Source organism: Scyliorhinus canicula, chromosome 4, assembly GCF_902713615.1.
Source record: "Scyliorhinus canicula chromosome 4, sScyCan1.1, whole genome shotgun sequence".
Taxonomy (NCBI): Eukaryota; Metazoa; Chordata; class Chondrichthyes; order Carcharhiniformes; family Scyliorhinidae; genus Scyliorhinus; species Scyliorhinus canicula.
The window spans coordinates 115,534,159-115,556,341 of NC_052149.1; the positions used below are offsets into that span (position 1 = coordinate 115,534,159).

The 22,183-nt window shown below is 46.1% G+C and overlaps 1 protein-coding gene and 1 long non-coding RNA gene across 3 annotated transcripts in view; one reads left to right on the forward strand and one right to left on the reverse strand.

Annotated features, from left to right (window-relative positions):
- Window positions 1-22,183, forward strand: part of LOC119964903 (astrotactin-1-like) — a 3,158,558-nt gene that overhangs the window by 2,978,339 nt on the left and 158,036 nt on the right.
- Window positions 1-22,183, reverse strand: part of LOC119964907 — a 70,234-nt gene that overhangs the window by 19,806 nt on the left and 28,245 nt on the right. For both annotated transcript variants that reach the window (XR_005460390.1, XR_005460389.1), the window contains exons 4-5: window positions 15,998-16,058; window positions 15,662-15,771 (exon numbers count right to left, since the gene is read on the reverse strand). This is a non-coding gene — a long non-coding RNA (uncharacterized LOC119964907). The remainder of the gene's footprint in view (window positions 1-15,661; window positions 15,772-15,997; window positions 16,059-22,183) is intronic.

A 22,183-nucleotide genomic window follows, 5' to 3' on the forward strand; every position in this document is an offset into this window, starting at 1 on the left:
AAAGACAATGAGATTAAATCAACTTGATTTTTATGTCAGTCAATTCTGGGAGAGCCTGACATGCACTGTTTGTGGACTCCTTCACCGTCTGTAAAATGATACCAGGTGTGGCTCAAGAAACCCGATTTGCACTGCTGAAGAATCAAAACAGCAAGCCTGAGCCATACTCCCCCCAAAAAGAAGGAACACTTTATAACCAAAATCTGAAGTAAACCCAGAATATGGTGCAATCACACACAAGTTACATCAACATCAGTAACGAGAAGACCATTTACAATGTCGAGCACAGTCAGGACATAGAATCATAGGGCGCGATTCTCCGCTCCCCACGCCGGGTGGGAGAATCGCGGGAGGGCCGGGCGAATCACGCCACGCCGCCCTGGCACCCCCGCGATTCTCCCACCCCCCCCAAAACGGCGTGTCAAGTTTTGCAACACGCCGCTCGGAGAATCGCTGCTCGCCGTTTTTCCTGGCGACCGGCGATTCTCCGGCCCGGGTGGGCCGGACGCCTCAGAATCCCAACCGGTTCACGCCAGTGGCAACCATACCTGGTCGCTGCCGGCGTGAACATCGCGTGACAGGTAAGTGTGGGGCCTGTGGGGGGCGGAGAGAGGATCGAGCACCACGGGCATGCTCGTGAGATGACTGGCCCGCGATCGGTGCTCACCGATCGTCAGGCCGGCATCTCTAAAGGACACATTCTTTTCCTCCGCCGCCCCGCAAGATCAAGCCGCCACGTCTTGAGGGGCAGTGGAGGGGAAGACGGCAACCGCGCATGCGCAGGTTGGAGCCGGCCAACCTGCGCATGCGCGGCTGATGTTACTTAGGCGCCACCGGCCACGTCATTCTCGGTACGCCGCTTTGACGCAAGCGTCATGGCCCGGCGCCCGAGATTCGCGCAATGCCGCTCCTAGCCCCCCGGGGTGGCCGGGGGGGGGGGAATAGGGGGCAAGGAGCGGCCTCCGACGCCGGAGTGAAACACTCCGGGCGCGATTCTCCACTCCCCACGCTGGGTGGCAGAATCGCGGGAGGGCCCCCTGGCTAATTTAACGACCCCCCTGGCGCCCCCCGCGATTCTCCCACCCCCTGCTCGGAAGAATCGCCGCTCGCCGTTTTTCACGGCGACCGGCGATTCTCCGACCCGGATGGGCCGAGCGGCCTGCTGTTTGTGACCGTTTCACGATGGCGGCAACCACACCTGGTCGCTGCCATCGTGAAATCGCCATGAGATGCCCGTTTTGGGGCTTGTAGGGGGCCTGATGGGGAATGAGCAGCGCGACTGTGCTCGGGAGGGGACAGGCCCGCGATCGATGCCCACCGATCGTCGGGCCGGCGTCTCAATCAGACGCACTATTTCCCCTCCGCCGCCCCGCAAGATCAAGCCGGCATGTCTTGCGGTGCGGCTGAGGGGAAAGACGGCCACCGCGCATGCGCGGGTTCGAGCTGTCAGCCATCGTGACGTTAGCCGCGCAAGCGCGGGTTGGAGCCGGCCAACCTGCGCGGCTGCTGTCACATAGGCGCTGCCGTCGCGTCGCGAATAACGGTGCGCCGCTCCTAGCCCCTCGGGTGGGGGTGCATTCGGTGAGAGGAGCGGGCTCCGAGGCCGTAATGAAACTCGGCCGAGTTCACGACGGCCTTCACGATTTCTCCCGGGAGCGGAGAATGGCGCCCTCCGGATTTCACTCCGGCGTCGGCACTCAGTCTCCCTTTGGGAGAATCTCGCCCATAGAATTTACAGTGCAGAAGGAGGTCATTCGGCCCATCAAGTCTACACCGGCCCCTGAAAGACCAGCCAACCTCAGCCTACACCTCCACTCTATCCCCGTAAGCCAGAAACCCCTCCTAGCCTTTGAACACTACGGGGCAATTTGGCATGACCAATCCACCTGACTTGCACATCTTTAGACTGTAGGAGGAAACTGGAGCACCTGGAGGAAACCCACGCAGACACGGGGAAAACGTGCAGATCCCGCATAGTGACCTAAGCCGCTAATTGAACCTACGGAGTGCTGGCGCTGTGAAGCAACAGTGCTAACCACTGTGCCACCGTGCTTCCCTTTGTGACCGTCCTGCCCTTCATGGAGCTGAATGATAAGAAAACATTAAATAGTGTTGAATCATTGAAACAATAAGTGATGGGATGAAGGTTAAGGGAGTTGCCAAGTCATTTTATACACAGTCTGCACCTTTCCCCATTCCATGTATCCTAAGAGGTCCATAACATGCTCCACCAGAGAGGTGACATGCTGATTTACATCTCCAATTTGCCACACGATAAACTCCTGGTCTCAGTTACTGAGGTCTTCCCAAGCAGTTTGAAACTGAAATCAGATGAGTAGTTACCCTTGATCACTTGGATATGTCTCCTCGCAGATTGCAGTTGAGATTAATTGGCTGATTCTGAAAGTAGCTTGCCAGTCCAGACTCTCGGGTATAAAAATAGTACAGCACGGACAAGGGAAAATAGCAATTACTGTGTGACTGGATTTTGTCTGTTGATATTTTCTGATTTCTCACACCTTTTGCTGAACCATGGAATTCTATTTTACTTGTTACTGCCTTTCTTTGACCTTGTTATCACTCTCTGCATCTATATTATTTTTTGATATAAATTTAGAGCACCCAATTTTCTTTTTCCAATTAAGGGGCAATTTAGCATGGCCAATTCACCTATCCTTTTTGGGTTGTGGGAGTGAGACCCACGCAGACATGGGGAGAATGTGGAATCTCCACACGGACAGTGACCCGGGGATGGGATAAAACCCAGGTCCTCGACGCCGTGAGGCAGCAGTGACTATTTTATCTTTATGCTCTCTTTTTTCTACTCCCCTCCCTTTCCTTTTTCCTCCATCCCTCTTTCCTTCCACAGCTCATTGTCCTTTTCCTCCTCTCCCTCTCTTTACATTGCCCTCTGCCACTCATCTTTTTATCCTTCTGCCCTCGTTTCTTTAATTTTTCTCACTCACTGTCTTTCCTTTTTCTTCGTCCCCCTTCCTCTCTTGCTTTCTTCCATCTTTCTTTGTTTGCTCACTTCCTTTCTTGTTGTTTGGCCATGTTCCCCACTCTATTCTTTGCCCTTTTCACTACCAGATGAATGGCAGGTGTTCATAATACAGTGGGTTTAAAAAACTGAGTCAGTGGTTTATTCAGGAGAGCTGACATAATGCACTATAGAACATAGAACATTACAGCGCAGTACGGGCCCTTCGGCCCTCGATGTTGCGCCGACCTGTGAAACCATCTGAAGCCTATCTGACCTACACTATTCCATTTTCATCCATATGTCTATCCAGTGACCACTTAAATGCCCCTAAAGTTGGCGAGTCTACTACTGTTGCAGGCAGGGCGTTCCACACCCCTACTACTCTCTGAGTAAAGAAACTGCCTCTGACATCTGTCCTATATCTACCACCTCTCAATTTAAAGCTATGTCCCCTCGTGTTGGTCATCACCATCCAAGGAAAAAGACTCTCACTGTCCACCCTATCTAACCCTCTGACTATCTTATATGTCTCTATTAAGTCACCTCTCAGCCTTCTCCTCTCTAACGAAAACAACCTCAAGTCCCTGAGCCTTTCCTCGTAAGACCTTCCCTCCATACCAGGCAACATCCTAGTAAATCTCCTCTGAACCCTTTCCAAAGCTTCACATCCTTCCTATAATGTGGTGACCAGAACTGCACGCAGTACTCCAGGTGTGGCCGCACCAGAGTTTTGTACAGCTGCAGCATGACCTCGTGGCTCCGAAACTCAATCCCCCTACTGATAAAGGCTAGCACACCATATGCCTTCTTAACAGCCCTATTAACCTGGCTGGCAACTTTCAGGGATTTATGTACCTGGATGCCGAGTTCTCTCTGTTCATCTACACTACCAAGAATCTTGCCATTAGCCCAGTACTCTGCATTCCTGTTACTCGTTCCAAAGTGAACCACCTCACACTTTTCTGCATTAAACTCCATCTGCCACCTCTCAGCCCAGCTCTGCAGCTTATCTATGTCCCTCTGTATCCTATAACATCCTTCAGCACTATCCACAACTCCACCGACCTTCGTGTCATCTGCAAATTTACTAACCCATCCTTCTACACCCTCTTCCAGGTCATTTATAAAAATGACAAACAGCAGTGGCCCCAAAACAGATCCTTGCAGTACACCACTAGTAACTGAACTCCAGGATGAACATTTGCCATCAACCACCACCCTCTGTCTTCTTTCAGCTAGCCAATTACTGATCCAAACCGCTAAATCACCTTCAATCCCATACTTCCTTATTTTCTGCAATAGCCTACCGTGGGGAACCTTATCAAATGCCTTACTGAAATCCATACACACCACATCAACCGCTTTACCCTCATCCACCTGTTTGGTCACCTTCTCAAAAAACTCAATAAGGTTTGTGAGGCATGACCTACCCTTCACAAAACCGTGTTGACTATCGCTAATCAACTTGTTCTTTTCAAGATGATTATAAACCCTATCTCTTATAACCTTTTCCAACATTTTACCCACAACCGAAGTAAGGCTCACAGGTCTATAATTACCAGGGTTGTCTCTACTCCCCTTCTTGAACAAGGGGACAACATTTGCTATCCTCCAGTCTTCCGGCACTATTCTTGTCGACAAAGACAACATAAAGATCAAGGACAAAGGCTCTGCAATCTCCTCCCTGGCTTCCCAGAGAATCCTAGGATAAATCCCATCTGGCCCAGGTGACTTATCTATTTTTACACTTTCCAAAATTGCTAACATCTCCTCCTTGTGAACCTCAATCCCATCTAGCCTGGTCGGCTGTACCTGAGTATTCTCCTCGACAACATTGTCTTTCTCAGTGTAAACACTGACAAAAAATATCCATTTAACGCTTCCCCTATCTCCTCTGATTCCACACACAACTTTCCACTACTATCCTTGATTGGCCCTAATCTTACTCTAGTCATTCTTTTGTTCCTGATATACCTATAGAAAGCTTTAGGGTTTTCCTTGATCCTATCCGCCAACGACTTTTCTTGTCCTCTCCTCGCTCTTCTTAACACTCCCTTTAGGTCCTTCCTGGCTAACTTGTAACTCTCAAGTGCCCTAATTGAGCCTTCGTTTCTCATCCTAACATAAGCCTTCTTCTTCCTCTTGACAAATGCTTCAACTTCCTTAGTAAACCACTTTGAACTCAAAACAGAGCTCCAAAAGAAAAGAGGTAAAATGTTTTGTTGCAGAATGTATTGTAAAAGCTGAAATTGTCTCTTGTTTCTAAGTCCTTCTTCGATCCATTTTCCTAATTATACCTCAGAAAACGTAATAACAGGAGCCAGTTGCACTAATGGTACAGGAATTTTTAAAAAACCTTCTATTAAAAGACACAAATATCCACAAAATGGTTATCACTTTTGGGGTACTTTGGGCACATGGTAGAATTGGAGCTCTGATGTGGAAGATTCTGGAATAAATTATAAAAGGCATTGATTTATGTTTTGATGAGGAACGGGTTCGACCTGTTCATATGGAATTTGCACATTCTCCCCGTGTCTGCGTGGGTCTCATCCCCACAAACCTAAAAGACGTGCAGGTGGAATTACCACACTAAATTGTCCCTTATCTTGGAAAAAAAATTGGGTTCTCTCATTTAGATTTTAAAAAAAGCAATTCCCCAAAGTGAATGCAGGATAATTTTTGGTATCCCATGGTATGTTTCTATAATATTTTATAACCCATTCTAAAACTAGGATATATTTCAGCAGTGTTTGCTGCAAAAGTGTGGTTTGAATTCAATGCTCATTGATACAATGTCTCGTATGAATTTGGATAGTATCGACTCACTTGGTTATGTGCACGGGCTCACAACACAAAAAGAATTCAGTTTTTCTAAGTCAGAAAATAGACAGCGAAGGGAACCGCATAATCTAAGATTATAAAATATTTAACTGGGACAGGCAGAGTGCACCCAGAATATTACTTCAAAGTAAAGTAGGAGGGTGAGAGCAAGGAACTAATTTAAAACTGAATTTAAAATGTACAAAGCTTTACAATTTCCTGAGAGTGACAAATATTTGCTCAGTAGTAGAGGCAAAAGCACTCGGATCGTTCAAAATTGTAATAGGAAAGCTGGAGGAAGAATTGGTACGCATGCCAGTCATGATCTTATACTCAGGATGGATGTCGTAGTGTCCACAAAGACCACACAAGCGAAGTTCAGTAACAAAGCTAACATTTATTACACTACTTAATATACAGCTCGACCACTTACTCCTATAGTAAGCAGTAATCTATTAAACTACAATCTACACTATACTAATACTTGTCTCATGTACTCGGTCTTAAACTGTACTCTGCTCTCTCTACACTCGCTCCCACTCTCCCCAGAAGCCTGAGAGTCCATCCTTTTTATAGGTCTGTTCCCAGCTCCATCTAGTGGTCAATTATGATATTACATTAACCCTTTATATACCATACATTCTACATAATGTCACACCACCTTCTTTTTGTGGAGATGCCGGCGTTGGATTGGGGTGAGCACAGTAGGAAGTCTTACAACACCAGGTTAAAGTGCAACAGATTTGTTTCCAATCACTAACTTTCGGAGCACTGCTTTCAAATCACTAGCTTTCGGATCACTAGCTTTTGGGTCCTGACCTGAGGAAGGAGCTGTGCTCCGAAAGCTAGTGATTCGAAACAAACCTGTTGGACTTTAACCTGGTGTTGGAAGACTTCTTACTGTGCGCACTTCTTTTTGTCAACCCAATTTCTAAACAAATGTTTCTTATTTGGCACCAAGTCGACATTCTCACTTGGAGGCAGTAAAGGTGGCCAGCATGGTAAAGGAACCTGTCATGCTATTACAATCAGGTTACTGTTCAGAACTGTGGCCCAGTGTTATGGCAGAAGGCATTTAAATGTATTACGCCACATTATAGGGGTGTGGAGGCTTTTGAAATGTGGCTGATAAGATGCGTGCTGAACTAAAAGTTCCATTTACAGACCATAAAACCAATCAAGAGGTGCCTAAAATTGCAAGAACACAAAGGACTCTAAAAAATGACATTCAGAAAAGAAAATGTCAGTATTTGATCAGAGCTGAGAAACTACAGTGATCTCTTCTAGAAGGCAAAGCTGGAGGTCAGCAGGAAGCGGGATCGACGTAGTGGTAGCTGAATGTGACAGAGTGGTTACAGGCGAGCTACAACGGATGAGTGAGGATGGTGCGATGAGTGTGACAGACCATGATAACCGATCTCCCAGGAGGATCCGAAAGCAGCCGCAACAGATGGTGATACTGGACTCCAGAAAGTAATCCTCCACATTAACATGTTGCACTTTTATCAGCACTGGAAAAAAGGGGCTTCAATCTTAAATTTAAACCTCATGTTATTCTCTAAGTCTGAATAAAGATTGTAGACTTCCAGTTAACACAAATACTTTATTCAGTAGGTTCGTTCTGTTTCCAGAGCTTAACTAGATATAATACAGTCAAGAGATATGACCAGTGAAGCTAAGGTCAGCTGCCTATGCTGAGCTGTCTCTGTCTGCTGCTGCTCACTAGCCCTGTGCTTCTGAAAGAGGTGGATCCTCCCTTGGGCTGGACCCTTTTTACCCGTCTCTGATGCTGCCCTCTCGTGATGCTGTGGCTGTTACATCTGTCTGCAGTCCCTGGTGTATGTGCAGATGTATGTACCTCCTCCTCTCGTCCACAGCGTCCAGGAGGGTCTCGAGTTCCCAGTCCCTAAATCTTGGTGCTACTCTGCGCGTCGCCATCTTGCCTGTGACGGCGGTGTGTGGGGGGGAGGAATTTTAACTGAAGCCGTGGCGTCACATCAGTGACGGAACCGGCGAATTGGCGGCTGGTACGCCACGTACTGCACCACCTGCCCGTGCTAACCCCTTGTGGGCCATTGAACAGCTCCATCCGAGGGCCCGATGATGCCGTTGTGAAACTCCACGGTCTTCACGACGGCGTCAACACTTAGCCCCGTTTTGGGAGAATTCAGCCCACTGTTCAGGTGTCAAAGTTTGATGAAAACGCTGAGCACTAATTATCCTCTGAAACATGGCACGTGTGCCTTCGAGAAGCCATTTGAAAGTTGAGGAGTGTGATGTGCACAACTAAGAAAGCTAGTTCCTCATTTGAAATAGCCTTCAGCTGTAAAGCAATAGGCTGCTCACAGTCAATTACTTTCAGCATATAACTAAGATCAGGGCTCAGTCCTTGAAGTGTTTGGCAGGGCAGCCAGGCTGCATCTGTGGTTGCCTCTGTTATGAGTGTCCACAATATTTAAAGAAAGATTGAAGGCCTCATAGACCCAAAACCCCTCACACATCCCTGGCCCAGTGGTGACCCCAGACCTAGAATGCATTAGGTCTAGGTCTAATGACCAAGCCCAGAGCGACCCCCCTGGGCCACTAGCTCCAATGGCCTTGAGCTACATGCCTGAAAATGGAAATGGCTACTCACCTCCTCACTTCCCCTCAGCAGCCATTGCTCCAACTTCACATTTATAAAAAAGGAATACTATGTGTGATTTCTCGCTGGCGAGTCGGATAATTCCTGGGAGGCGTTGCCTGGGATGGACTTATTGTTCAGAGAAGGTTTACTAGACTAATACCAGGAAAGGTTGTCTTATGAGGAAAGATTGGCGTGGTTAAGTTTGTCTCCACTAGAAAGTTTAGAAGTGTAAAAGGTGACCTGATTGAAACCTTTAAGAACCTGAGGGGTATTGACAGGGTGGATGTGGAAAGGATGAGCATGATTCTCCCAAAAGGGAACAAAGACCCCTAGCGAGCGCGTTTAGCCGTGCGAGTGCAGGGAGACACATGACATTTCAATGCGAGTTGCGCTGAATAACGGGCCTGAACAGGGAACGTGTGGCAGAGGCCGCACAGGCCCCGTTTTGTACAGTGAGGAGTTTTGCTCGCCGGAATTCCGCACTGTAGTGAGAGATCGGGATGCCCCCGATCTCAGAGGCCCCCCGAAACAATCCCCAATCTCGCCCCTAGCCCAAACGCAATGTGGCAGGGGATTGTTTCTTAGCTCCTGCATATCTGCATATCAGAGTGAGGCTTACTGCCGAAATGTGATTGTGAATCTCATGAGGTGTGGTAAGCCGGTTAGATCCCAGGAACAGGGTCTCCTGGCTTTTGATGGCCATGCTGTGCCATGGCGAGCTGGTTTTCAGGCGCAACGTGACTGTTGGATTGCATCTGATGTTTCTTCTTGTGGGAGAATCTAGAACTAGGAGTCACTCGTTAAAAATAAGGGGTCGTCCATTGGAGATAGAAATGAGAAGAATTTGTTTCTCTCAGAAGGCCTTGAGTCTCTGAATATTTTTTAAGCCAGAGCTAGATCAATACTTGATTAGCCAGGTGAGGGGAAAGGTTATCAGGAACAGGCAGCAAGGTGGGATTGAAGTTACAATCAGATCAGCCATGATCTCTCATCAAATGGCAGAGCAGACTCGAGGGGCCGAGTGGTCTACTTCTGCTCCTAATTCGTATGTATATATATAAGCAGAGTTTCCAGATGTGAAAGGAAACAACTCCTGACTTTGCACTTCCTGCTCCTAGAGTTTATCCTTCTAGAATTCTCTCTGCCCTTGTGTACTCATTAAGTTATCCCCCCCCCCCCCCCGTTAATTGCTGCTAATGACATTGAATCTGTGGATGGTCCAAACATGTCCTGAAATATCCATGCTGCAAACACTTTCTGATCTGAAGATGAATCAATCCTGTCAAACCAGTCGGAGAGCTCTCTGTAGGCCATGTGACATTCCTGCCTGACTCCTTAATTAATCTACATTAGTTATTCTCAGCCTCTGTTGTTTAATGAGCGCAAGTACATATTCCTTTCATTAGCAAGTTAATTATACCAATCTCCTCACTGTTGGGCTCATTTATCTTTTAATAATAATAATTTCAGATGTCCTGTTAATTAATTGAAATAAGTCTGAGACAAGACGATTAATTAAATGTTTCAGCAACAGTGATTTATGCAGGCAAAAACTGTGTTGGTGCTGGGGCTGTGTTAAAAAGGTAACGCTGCAGTGAGTGCTGTGAAGTCAAACACATTTCTTTGTTGATGTTCCAGTGTAAAGTCCGTGGCATTCAAGTTTTACTGGGTGGGATGGCAGACCGTTTAGAGGGACCAGAATATTTGGTGGCCTTCGCTCGACTTCCTTGACATCCCCCCCCCCCCCCCCCCCCCCCCCCCCCCACCCCCCACCCCCGGTATAGCTCTAATCGTTTTATGGTCCCTTGGACTTTCCGGACCATTCTCCGAAGGAGACCATTCTTCATTCAAGCTTAGACAATCAGGATGAGTGAGCTGTGACGGGTGCAATACAAGAGCCTGAATCAGCCACAAATGACAGCAGGGGATAATTAATTGGGAGCCATGGCTGCTCAAACCCTAATTCTTCCCAGTTGTGAATGCAGGACATCTCTTATTGCCATCTCAACTCAGGTCAGTGAGGTCACCAGGACTAAGGATCACACCCAGGTTCTTTGGGAAGTTTTGATGCGTCTAACGCCCGGGCCATTGGGCTTTATCTGTCTGGATTTTGTTTCAATAAATAAGTGGGTCTCATACATTTTCTTTCACTTTCACTGGTAAATAACATTAGTGTCATTGTCAGCAATGAAAACAAGCAATTGTTTATAATTTGGGCACCTTCCCTTGCCAAAGTATCACACTGGAACTGCATCGTCCAGGATGGAAAAGGAATGTATCGCCTACAATCTTATCTCTTCAGGAAGGTTAGGGTGGTTTTGATTAACGTTCACTCCAGGCACTTCCTTAAGGCCCACTGCAAAGGTTTGCTTGATATGCAAGCCCCAACTCCTCATAAATCAAATGCATGAATTAGTCTGGAATTTAACTGTAACACTGTGACCAATCCAGTGAGTGCGCAATTAGCTTTCCGTGATGAATTTCAGATTACAAAACTGTCTAGCACGTGAATTATGGGATTTCCATTCATCATAATAAATACAACCACAAATGGGCTCATTTACAATGCTACAAAATGGGAGACAGTGGCAAGTTCACGAGAGCAGTAGCTCTTCAAAAGCTCAGCCTAATGCCCTGGTAACATGGGTACTAATCCCACCAGGGTGGAATTTAAATTCAATGGATAAAACCTTAAAGCTGGCCTCAGTAATCGTGATCTTTAAACTATCATTAAGTGTCATAAAACAAATCTGTTTATTTAGTGAGAGAAATCTGCCATCCTTACACGGCCTGGCCTACATGTGACTCCAGATCCACAGTAATCTGGTTGACTCTTAACAGTCCTCTAAATAGGCCTAGAAAGCCACTCGGCTCAAGGGCAATTAGGAATGGGCATAAATTCTGGCCTTGTCAGCGATACCCACATCCCAAGAAAAAATTGAAAAGGTCTATCGAAATAGACTTAAAATGTGTCTGGGTTGTACTCCCACTGAAAACTGGGTTTCCAAGCACTCAACCTTCTCCAAGATGGAGGCAAGCTGGAAGCCTGGTAAATAAACACTTTGAGGGGCATGGACAAGTCTATATTCTTCCTGTGCCCAGAGTAGTGTAAATTCTACGCTAATCTGACTGGAAAAACAATACCAACTATGCTAGGCATAGGAGACCGGTGTGTTTCGTGTGTCAGTGCACTCTGTTGGGTGCAGTTGGCAAAATGCAGGTGTAAGAGGTCAGTGTACTTTGTGCGTTATTTGGCGCTGTGCTGGTTAGTTTGCACTTTATTGGATAGAGGTGGCACTGCACCGGGTAGACTTGCATTCTTGGATACAATCGGCACTGAATTGTGTACAATTGGGATGGTGCTGGGTTTAGTAAACTGCTGTACTTTGGGTACAGCAATCAGAATTGTTACTGCAATCGGCATTGTGGTAGATACTGTTGATGTTGTTCGGCTTAGGATACTGCCTCGGTTTGTGCTGTATTCTTTCTGAGGTAGTGCTGGGTACCTGTTTTGTCCAGCAACTGAATACATCTGGGATGCACTGTGAGATTTCTGTGTGTTGCACTGTGCTTCACTCCCTACATTAATGTAGTGATCTCTGTACTGACCATGCCCAGCTTTGCAGCATCAGCTAAAATGATAAAAATGCAAAAGCTAGAAACTGGAATAAAGCCTTGAAAATTCTGTAACTGCATTGCTGGTCAGTCAGCCTTTGTAAAGAGAAAATAGGAGCTTGAGGATGAGGTTTGATAAAGAATTTCAAGCCAGAATGTCAACCCATCTTTTCTCCTTGCAAGTGTTGCCGGAGCCGCAGTTACCTGCTTTCAGTTTAGGTCTCACAGCACACTCTAGTGAACTAATTCCTCTATTACAGCCAGAAAGTGCAACAGATTAACTGTTTTAGCCGCATGAGTTACTTAATGCACAAGCTACATCCTGTATCGCAGCATTTGTGCCTGAGTACTCAAGATCTTGGTGGGGGTGCAGGACCTCCACTGGGTGTAATTCATTTGGTCAGCTATCCGGCTGCTGAATTTTATGATCTGCCAGAAGAGGAAATCGGACCCATTCTGATGAATGCTTTGGGTGCTGTTAACAAAGCTGACATTGCAATATTAATTTTTGTGTCGCCTCAAATCACTAGATAGCAGGCAACACGGCACACCTGCAACAATTAACTGGCTACTTTCCTGAGATTCAGCCGAGATGGAACCGTGTAATCTGCATGCAATTTCCCCGCACAATAAACATGACACTTACTTTAACATGAGGACAGGGAGTATGATCCACTTTAGCAACAAAGCTGCTAAGATTGGAATGAAGGACCTTACTTTAACACTGGTTGATGAAATTGTGGGGAAAATGGTTATGATAGAATCGGACGGTGTGCCAGTGTGCCAGCTAGCAGTAACCTGTATTCATAGACTCACAGAATTTACAGTGCAGAATGAGGCCATTTGGCCCATCAAGTCTGCTCTGGCTCTTGGAAAGAGTACCCCATTTAAGCCCTCACCTACACCCTATCCCCGTAGCCCAGTAACCCCACCCAACCTTTTTGGACACGGAGGGCAATTTAGCATGGCCAATCCACCAAACCTGCACATCTTTGGACTGTGGGAGGAAACCGGAGCACCCGGGGAAACCCACACAGACACGGGGAGAACGTACAGACTCCACACAGACAGTGACCCAAGCCGGGAATCGAACTTGGGACCCTGGAGCTGCGAAGCACCTGTGCTAACCACTGTGCTACCGTGCTGCCCGTTTCATATATTGTTTCATATGTATTTTGTATGTTTCATATATTAATATATTGTAATTGATGCACACATCCAGAATCATAGAATCCTACAATGCATAAAGTGGTCATTCAGGCCATTGAGTCTGCACCAACCCTCCAACAGAGCACCTAGGCCACTTCCCCGCCCTATCCCCGTAACCCCACCTAACCTTTGGGTACTTCGGGGTAATTTAGCATGGCCAATGCACCTAACCTGCACATCTTTGGACTGTGGGAGGAAACCAGAGCATCCGTTGGAAACCCACGCAGACACGGGGAGAATTTACAAACTCCACACAGTCACCCAAGATCGGAATCAAACCTGGTGCTGTAAGGCAACAGTGCTATCTGATGTGCCACTGTGCCTTGATGATTGACAGAGGAAGTGTTCATGCATGACGAACAGAGGATCACTATCATGCATAGGGTACACTGTGTTATTGAGTAGAAGTATTTCTGCATGTTTAGTCATTGCAGGGCTGGATTCTCCATTTTTGGGACTATGTCCCCATGCCGTCGTGAAAACTGTCACCTTTTACGTCAGGAAAACTGGCCTCAAAGGCCACAGATTCACAGCCTTGCAGAGGGTGAGCAGGCAGCTGTCGTGGAGCTCGCAGCTCCAGCTGCCGATACAGCCCCCCGCACTTCCGGGTCAGAGGCCGCGCATGCACACGGCGACAGCTTTCAGCGGCCCCGCCATGCTCCATGGCGGACTCAGATCTGGACCGCAGAAATAGTGCCCCCGATCGGATGCTCGCCCGACCCGGACCGCCCGCACAGAAGAAACCCAGTCCCGAATGAGGCCCCCCCCCCGCCCTCCGATCGACCCTCCCCCAACTGTGGCAGCCCCGGACTGAGTCCGCAGCTGTCACGCGGGTATCATGGATGGTGGGACCATGAGTGGACCACGCCGTCGGGAATTCGGCCGGTCGGGGACGGAGAATAGCGGGGCGGGCTTCAGGCAATGGCCTCAGGTGGTGGATAATCGGCGCGGCGTACTCCTCGAGTGCGACGCTTTGCGGGGGCCGAAGAATCGCAAAACCGCTACCGTTATATATATATATATATGTTGAAATTTGCTTGGATTGTGTTTAGCAGGGAGAAAAGATGTGAATTAGAAATTAGAAATGCAGATTCTACAGTTCCCCAGACGCATGTTTCTCGACAGTGCGCCATTCGCTGGTGGCGGGATGCTATCTTCCCGCCATTTATCAATGGGGTTTCCCATTGTAACCACCACACGCTGCTGGGAAACCTGCAGGGGGTGAAGCGGCTGCCAGCAGGAAAAGTGAATTGCAATGGCTGGAGAATTCCAGCCAAGGTTAGAATTATTATTTTAAAAAGCACAATTGAAATGAACAATCTGCCTTGACAAGATGGACTCTTGAGGTGTGTGGGTTAGTCTTGGGTGGACATCAGAATAACCTGTTGGGCCAAATGGACTGCTGTTATGGACAGGGGAGAGATAATTTCTCATCTCCCAACTGAGCACAACAAGGTGTGCTTTAGAGAAGTTTTTTAACCCCTTGAGTGCTGTGATGTTTAAGACATGCCTTCTTGTAGATTTAAATTAAAATCAAGAATAAACGTTTATTTTCTCAATGCCTGAAATGTAATGCAACAGCACCCATGTGCTCGTGCAAGACACCCACATACAAAATATGCTCACAGGAAATGTAGCATGCACTTAGATTTTGTAGAATATGAATCCTCAAGATGCTAGTCAGAAATGTTGCAGGCCGAAGATTTCTAACTTGGTTCACTGTCGATAATAGAGGCTGGAAGTTTCTGGTGTGTGGTGAACGTATTGCTGCTACAATTCACCACTGTATTGTATTATGTTGATACCATTGTGGGCTCCGCCTGTGGCTCCGCCCCCTCGGGGGTGGTATATAGATCTGCAGCCAGTAGGTGGCACTCAGTACAGAGCAGTCGCAGGCAGGCACAGATCTAGCTTATTAAAACCACTGTTCACGTCTACTAATCGTATTGTGTGAATTGATGGTCGCATCATGGTGAGAAACTCACAGTGGCAGATTTGAAGCAACAGGCTTCTAGCTTTTCCAGTTGAAGTTGTGGTTGTGTCCTTATAGTGAAGATATAATTCCAGGTAAAACTAATTAGCCCCATGTCTCTGCCTGTGGTGAATTTTGTCAGCAGGGTTTTTTATTTTCTGGGAAAGATCCTTTCCTCTGTTGTCTTTGTCCCAAACTGCCTGCTCTGGACCGTCTTTTAATTAATAAGGCATTGCCAATGATAAGACAGCTTCTGGCATGTGACCACAGTATTAATGTTTCCATTGTCCACACAATGGGGGATGAGAGGCTGCCATTTGCACATTTTTATGTTTCCTTCAAACAAATCTGAGTTGGCTTTCAATTGGCAAACACCAAGTCTGAGTAACTATTGTATCTCAATTTCTGTAAATATAATAAAAAAAACTGTTACCTCCACAAATGATCTGTTACTCTGGTGTCTCCTCAATGGATTTTCCCCAAAGGATCATTTATATCTTAATGACTTCCCAGAGACAAGTCCAGGCATGAGCTAGTCCACGTCTGTACAGAACACAAAATAAGGTCATCTCACCAGTATTCCCTCTGCACCCCACCCCCCCCCCCCCCCAAACCCGTCACCCCAACACCATGGAGTGCATCTTGTCAAGGCAAACTGTCCATATTCCATTATGCTTTTAATACTAAAAATGTCCATCTTTCTCATATGATCATGGACATATGCTGTGAGTATAACACTGTTTCTGTGTGGTAAATAGAATACACTCACCCCTTTTCCACCAGTATAAACAGAACTTTCTTATTCTCCATGATCAGTCTTCAGTTTTGACCTTAAATTAGGAAGATAGAAACAAACAGAGAGAAACAGGAGTAACTTATTTGGTCCCTTGAATCTGTTCTGACAGGAAATTAGAACATGTATGATTACTGACCAAATTCTTTCTACCTGCCTTGGTTCCATAATCCTCAAGACGCATCTTGCCCAACAAGCTAGCTGAAAGACCTAGCTCTAATCTCAAGAGTCGCTTCATCCTGGATTCTCCCAACAGTGGGAATAGCGGGCTCGATTCTACTCTCCCCGACCGCGTCGCGTGTTACTCAGTGGCGCAACGTTTGCTGGCGGCAGGATTCTATACTCTCGCTGCTTGTCAATGGGATTTTCCATTGAAGCCACCCTACACCGCCGGAAAACACACGGGCAGGGGTGCGCTGCCGGTGGGAAAAGTGAATTGCAACAGCCGGAGAATTCCGGCCAGCTTCTTTGTATCCCATCAATTCCTTTAATCGTCACAAACACATTATCTAAATCACCCTCTAATCTTCTTTACCAGTAGAAGACAAGGTGAGCTCACACCACCTGCCCTTTTAGGCCCTTTTAAGGAGTAGGCCAAATGGTCTACTCCTTAAGTAGGAGTAGGCCAAATGGTCCTTTTGGGCGTGCTGTGCCATTGAATAAGATCATGGCTGATATGATTGTGATCAATCTCAGTTCCACTTTCTACCTCATCTCCCATAACCCTCGACTCCCTGGTCAATCAAAAATCTTCCTGACTCAGCCTTAGACAGATTTAATGATCAGGCCTCCAGGCCTCCACCACCCTGTGGGAAAAGCCCTCTGAGAGAAAGACCTCGGTCTTAAAACGGAGGTCTCTTATTCTGAAGCACTGTCACCTAGTTCTAGCTTCTGGTATCTACCCTATAAAGTCCCTTGAGAACTTTATCTTTTTTAATAAGATCACCTCTCATTCTTCTAAACTCCGATGGGTATAAGCACTGCCTGCTCAACCTTTCCTCACAGGATAAACCCTTCATTCCAAGAATGACTTGAGTGAACCTTCTCTGTGCTGCTTCTAATACAATTATATATATTTTTTTCAAATAAGAAAACCAAAACTGTACACAGTACTCCAGTTTTGGTCTCCTCAATGACCTGTACAGCTGCAGTAAAACCTCACTGTTATACTCCATTTCCCTTGCAATTAGTCATAGAATTTACAGTGCAGAAGAAGGCCATTCGGCACATCGAGTCCACACCGGCCCTCCGAAAGAGCATCCAATGAAGCCCCCACCTTCAGCCCTATCCCCGTAACCCAGTAACTCCACCTAACCTTTTGGACTCTGAGGGGCAATTTAGCATAGCCACTCCATCTAACTTGCACACCTTTGAACTGTGGGAGGAAACTGGAGCACCCAAAGGAATATTTAGGGGACGGGGGGGGGGGGAATCATGTGGCAAGGGAGCTAGCTAATTACATTAAAATGTATGTAAAAGCATTAAAATTGGATTCTTACCCTTTGTGGGTGTGAACATAATTACGTCACCGGTGAGGGGAGGGGAAAATCTGGAAACAAGATATCGCTGGCAAGCATCTTGTTTCCCGATTCTTACGAGAGTTTGTGCTCGCGTTGCCATTCTCGCTAACGCTAAATCATCCCAGGAGTCTTCTTCAACTCTGTCTTTTTACCAGAGCAGCAAGGTGGCACAGTGGTTAGCACTGCAGTCTCACGGCGCTGAAGTCCCAGGTTCGATCCCGGCTCTGGGCCACTGTCCATGTGGAGTTTACACATTCTTCCCGTGTTTGCATGGGTTTTGCTCTCAAAACACAAAGCTGTACAGGGCAGATGAATGAACATGCTAAATACCCCTTACTTGGAAAAAATTAATTAGGTACTCTAAATCTCCTTAGTGCAAGCGGATCAGAGTACATTCACCCTGGAGCCTCTGACTTCATCCTCACAAGCTATAAGAATCTCAAACCTATTGGACAATTGCAATGGTTGAGGCTGCTCCACTTCTGCATGCGTGATCCCCTTACCTGACTCGCTTGCAGTCACACTCTGCTGTTACTGACCACTCATCAAATGTGAAGGATCTAACCTGAGGGGCTGCTTCCTGGAATAAAGTGGAACTTTCCATCCTTCCTGATGCATCACAGTGTTTACAGCTCAGCCTCTATGTGCTAATTAATGTATTATTGCTTTCTTGTTTATTTAACAATCAACAAACCCTGCTCCTCCCAATGAGCTTAAGTACTGCTGGTAATGCTTACTAGCTTACTAATTCTGATGAAATCTTTAAATTACCTAAATTCTGAAAGATAAATGACCAAATTATTCACCAACCATTCATTTGCCTGTTTCCCTCCCTCATTGCACCAAATTCCCTCACTCATCAACTTCCCAACCTACACTCTGTAACTAGCTGCACTCAGTGCTGACCTGTTGCCTTCGTGCTTGCTTACTTCCCCAGTATTGTTCTGCTGAAACCCAAGGTCAAGGTATCTTTCCTGACGTATTGAGTCTAATTGACTTTCTGTAACCTCAACATAACATTTGTCCCTATGTAGATCCATGAGGTGAAAGACCATGATTTCATTTGTCTTTGTTTTATATGGATCTATCTACCAGAATTAATGAAGCCGGCATCATAGAATTTATAGTGCAGAAGGAGGCCATTTGGCCCATCAAGTCTGCATCGGCCCTTAGAAAGAGCACCCCAATTAAGCCCACCCCATCCCCGTAACCCAGCAACCTGACCTACCCTTTTTGGAGATTAAGGACAATTTACCATGGCCAATTCACCTAACATGCACATCTTTGGACTGTGGGAGGAAACCAGAACCCCCTGGAGAAAACTGACGCAGGCACGTGCTGCACTCCACACAGTGAACCAAGCTGAGAATCGAACCTGGGACCCAGGAGCTGTGAAGCAGCTGTGCTAACCACTGTGCTACCGTGCTGCCCTTAGTCTAACCCCCTAATCTTTCTGCTCATCCACTGTTCCTAGCTTCTCACCATTTACGAAATACTGTTCCGTCTTTCTTGGTTCAAAGTGTGTGGCCTCACACTTCCCCGCATTGAATCCCATCTGCCCCGTGTTATCCATTCATTTAATCTAAGAATGCCTGTCTGCAACTTTCTGCTTCCATCGATAGTGCTTAACTGTGCCACTATTTAGCTCTGATAATGATAAAGTTCCTCATTTAGAAATTCTATGAACAGCAGCCAACCATTAAACTCATGTTAGTAGCAATGTCATTACAAAATATATGGTGAAGCATTAAAATTGCATTATATAGTGGTATCATTACCAGGCATTTTCCATGTTTTCATGTTTTATATATAGGGCAGTACCATTAAAGCAGAAATATAGATGCTATTAATTTATATATCGGGCTATGTTATTATTTCAGAGATGTTACCCTTTTGTCAGATTATATTAATGACAGTATCATTATACAAAAGCATGTTCATGTTATTGCATCATGTAAAATAATGCTATTTTCTCAGATATATTTTAAGGAAAGTCAAAACTAGTGTACAACAATCTCGAGCGATCTGTACAGTAATAGCCAAATAATCAGAATGGGAGTGAGAATTCTGGTCACTTGTCACTGGCAGTACATCATATTGTATCTTAGCACTGATGACCTTGTTATAAAATGTTTCTTTCTGCCTTTTTAGCTGTCTATCCAGCCTGGCAGGAAGATTTGCAAGGAGCCTTTGGCATTGGCTGGTCTTATGATCACTGTCTGTTGATGGGAGATTGAAGTCAAGTCAGTCTTCTGTTGCAGAATTGGAACTCTAATATCTGAGTCAGTCAGATCTCCTGGCCACTGTATTTGTGATTCACCAGTTGTTTTACAACCTGGAGGAACAGGCCTGCTACAGCCTTCCTACTCAAGTTGTAAATGTCATTGTAAACCAATGATGTGGCAGACAGCAAATGCCTTCCCAGTTGGACAAACAGCAGGAAGCAGCAAGCCATCACTGCTCCCGAACACGAATCCTCTTGCAATTAAATGTAATTGTCACAAGTAGGCTTCAACCAATAGGTCAGTAAGATAGGACACGACCAATGGGCAGTCAAGACACACCCAGAGGTGACATTACCACAAGGGGGCTACCCATATAAAAGGACAGGGCACACATGCTCTTTCTCTTTCCATAGGAGACACTCAGAGAGACAGGGGAAGATCAGGGAAGCATCACACCCATCGCATGGCTGAGAGCAGACTGATTAGTTAGATCGAGTTACTATGGTAAGATTAGCAGGGGAGTCATACCCAAGTAGGAGAATTGTTAACTGTTCAATAATTGTGTCAAATCTATCTCCAAGTCTGAACCTTCCTTTATCAGAGTATACATCAAAGAAGAGCTTATGCTACATGAAGAAGCACAACACAACATGGCTCAAATGTCACCAATCAGCAGCTGATTATGTGGTCATGATCACATTGCTGTTTGTGGGATCTTGTTGAGACAATCTGGCCACTGTGTTTCCTACATGACAACAGTGACTGCACTTCCAAAGTATTTAAACGCTGGTAAAGTGCTTTGGGGTGCCCTGAGCTGATGAAAATGCTGTGGGTGGGATCTTCTGGCCTCCACACTGGCGGATATCATCCCGAACGCAGCTGTCCAAATTTTCCCATCCAAGCCCACGACAATGCAGCTGGTGTGGAGGCCAGAAAATTCTGGGAGGTAATGGTATAGTGGTACTGTCACTTGATTGATAATCCAGAGACCTAGGGTAATGCTCTGCAGACCTGGGTTTCAATCAAACCAGCGCAGTTTGTGAAATTTGAATTATGGAATCATGAAACCATTGCCGATTGTCATATCAAAAAGACATTTGATTACGACTGCCCTTGAGGGAAGGAAATCTGCTACCCTTGCCTGGTGGGCCTACATGTGACTCCAGACCCACAGCAATGTGATTGACTCTTAACTTCTGTCTGAGATGGCCTAGCATACCACTGGATTCAAGGGGCAATTGGGGATGGATAATAAATGCTGGCCCAGCCAGTGACGCTCACATCCTGTGACTGAATTTTTAAAACTGCAAGTTTTTTCTTTCTTTGGAGTGAAGATTGAGAAAGGCGAGGGCAAAATTCAAATCATCAGAATCCTGTGGGACATGAATAATATGGGTGTCAGTAGATTATTGAACTGAAAATATGATGGAAGGGCATGTACAGAATAATAGGATTTCAAGTGACATGAGAGATTGGACTTCTTCTTTTGAGATCTGAAGAAATCCTTCTTCCAATCCTCATGATCAACAGCAATCACCCCATCCATCACTGTCACTGCCACAGAGCAATTGATCAATTCATGAATTAACTGCATTAACCGACTGTGAAAAGAACAAATATCTGTTTAAGAATAGGGTTATCAGGAAAAAAAATTAAATCAGTGAAATCTGGTGCGAAGGTAACTTGGTCAACATTGTCCCTTCAAGAAGAATGATTCTGGTGCAAAATTAAATTCACTTTTGTGGATCCTTTGATTCTTTTTAGCATCCCTGCAATGCAGAAAGAGGCCATTCGGCCCATTGAGTCTGCACCGACCCTCCAAATGAGCACCCCACCTCGGCCCACTCCCTCTCCCTATCCATGTAAACCCCAGCATTGATCATGGCCAATCCACCTCACATCGTTGGACTGGGGAGGAAATCAGAGCACCCGAAGGAAACCCTCGCAGATGCGGGGTGAACGTGCAAACTCCACACAGAAAGTCACCCAAGGCCGGAATCAAACCCAGGTCCCCAGCATTGTGAGGCAGCAGTGCTGACCATTGTGCCACTGTGCCGCCCTAACTTTGGAGATGATAGAAAAATGTTTATATTCAATAGTATCAGCTGGTCGCATCTCAGGGGTATTAAGAGCACGAGGATGCACCATCTTGCAGACAAAGCGAGCATTGATAGATCTGTTTCTTTATGTTTGCTTTTCCATGGTCACATGGCCAATTTGCAGCATGGAGCGCCCAATAATTCAGTGCTACTTTTAGAAAAGTCTAGCCTGAAACCGTTTGATATTCAATATTTCCACTTCAGCCATCTTCATATTACAATTTCAGATTGAATTCTGAGCAATTTTGCATTGAGTTTCTGCCAGCTAACTGCTGGATTGAGAGCACTGCGAAGCTATTTCCTGCATGAAACTTATGT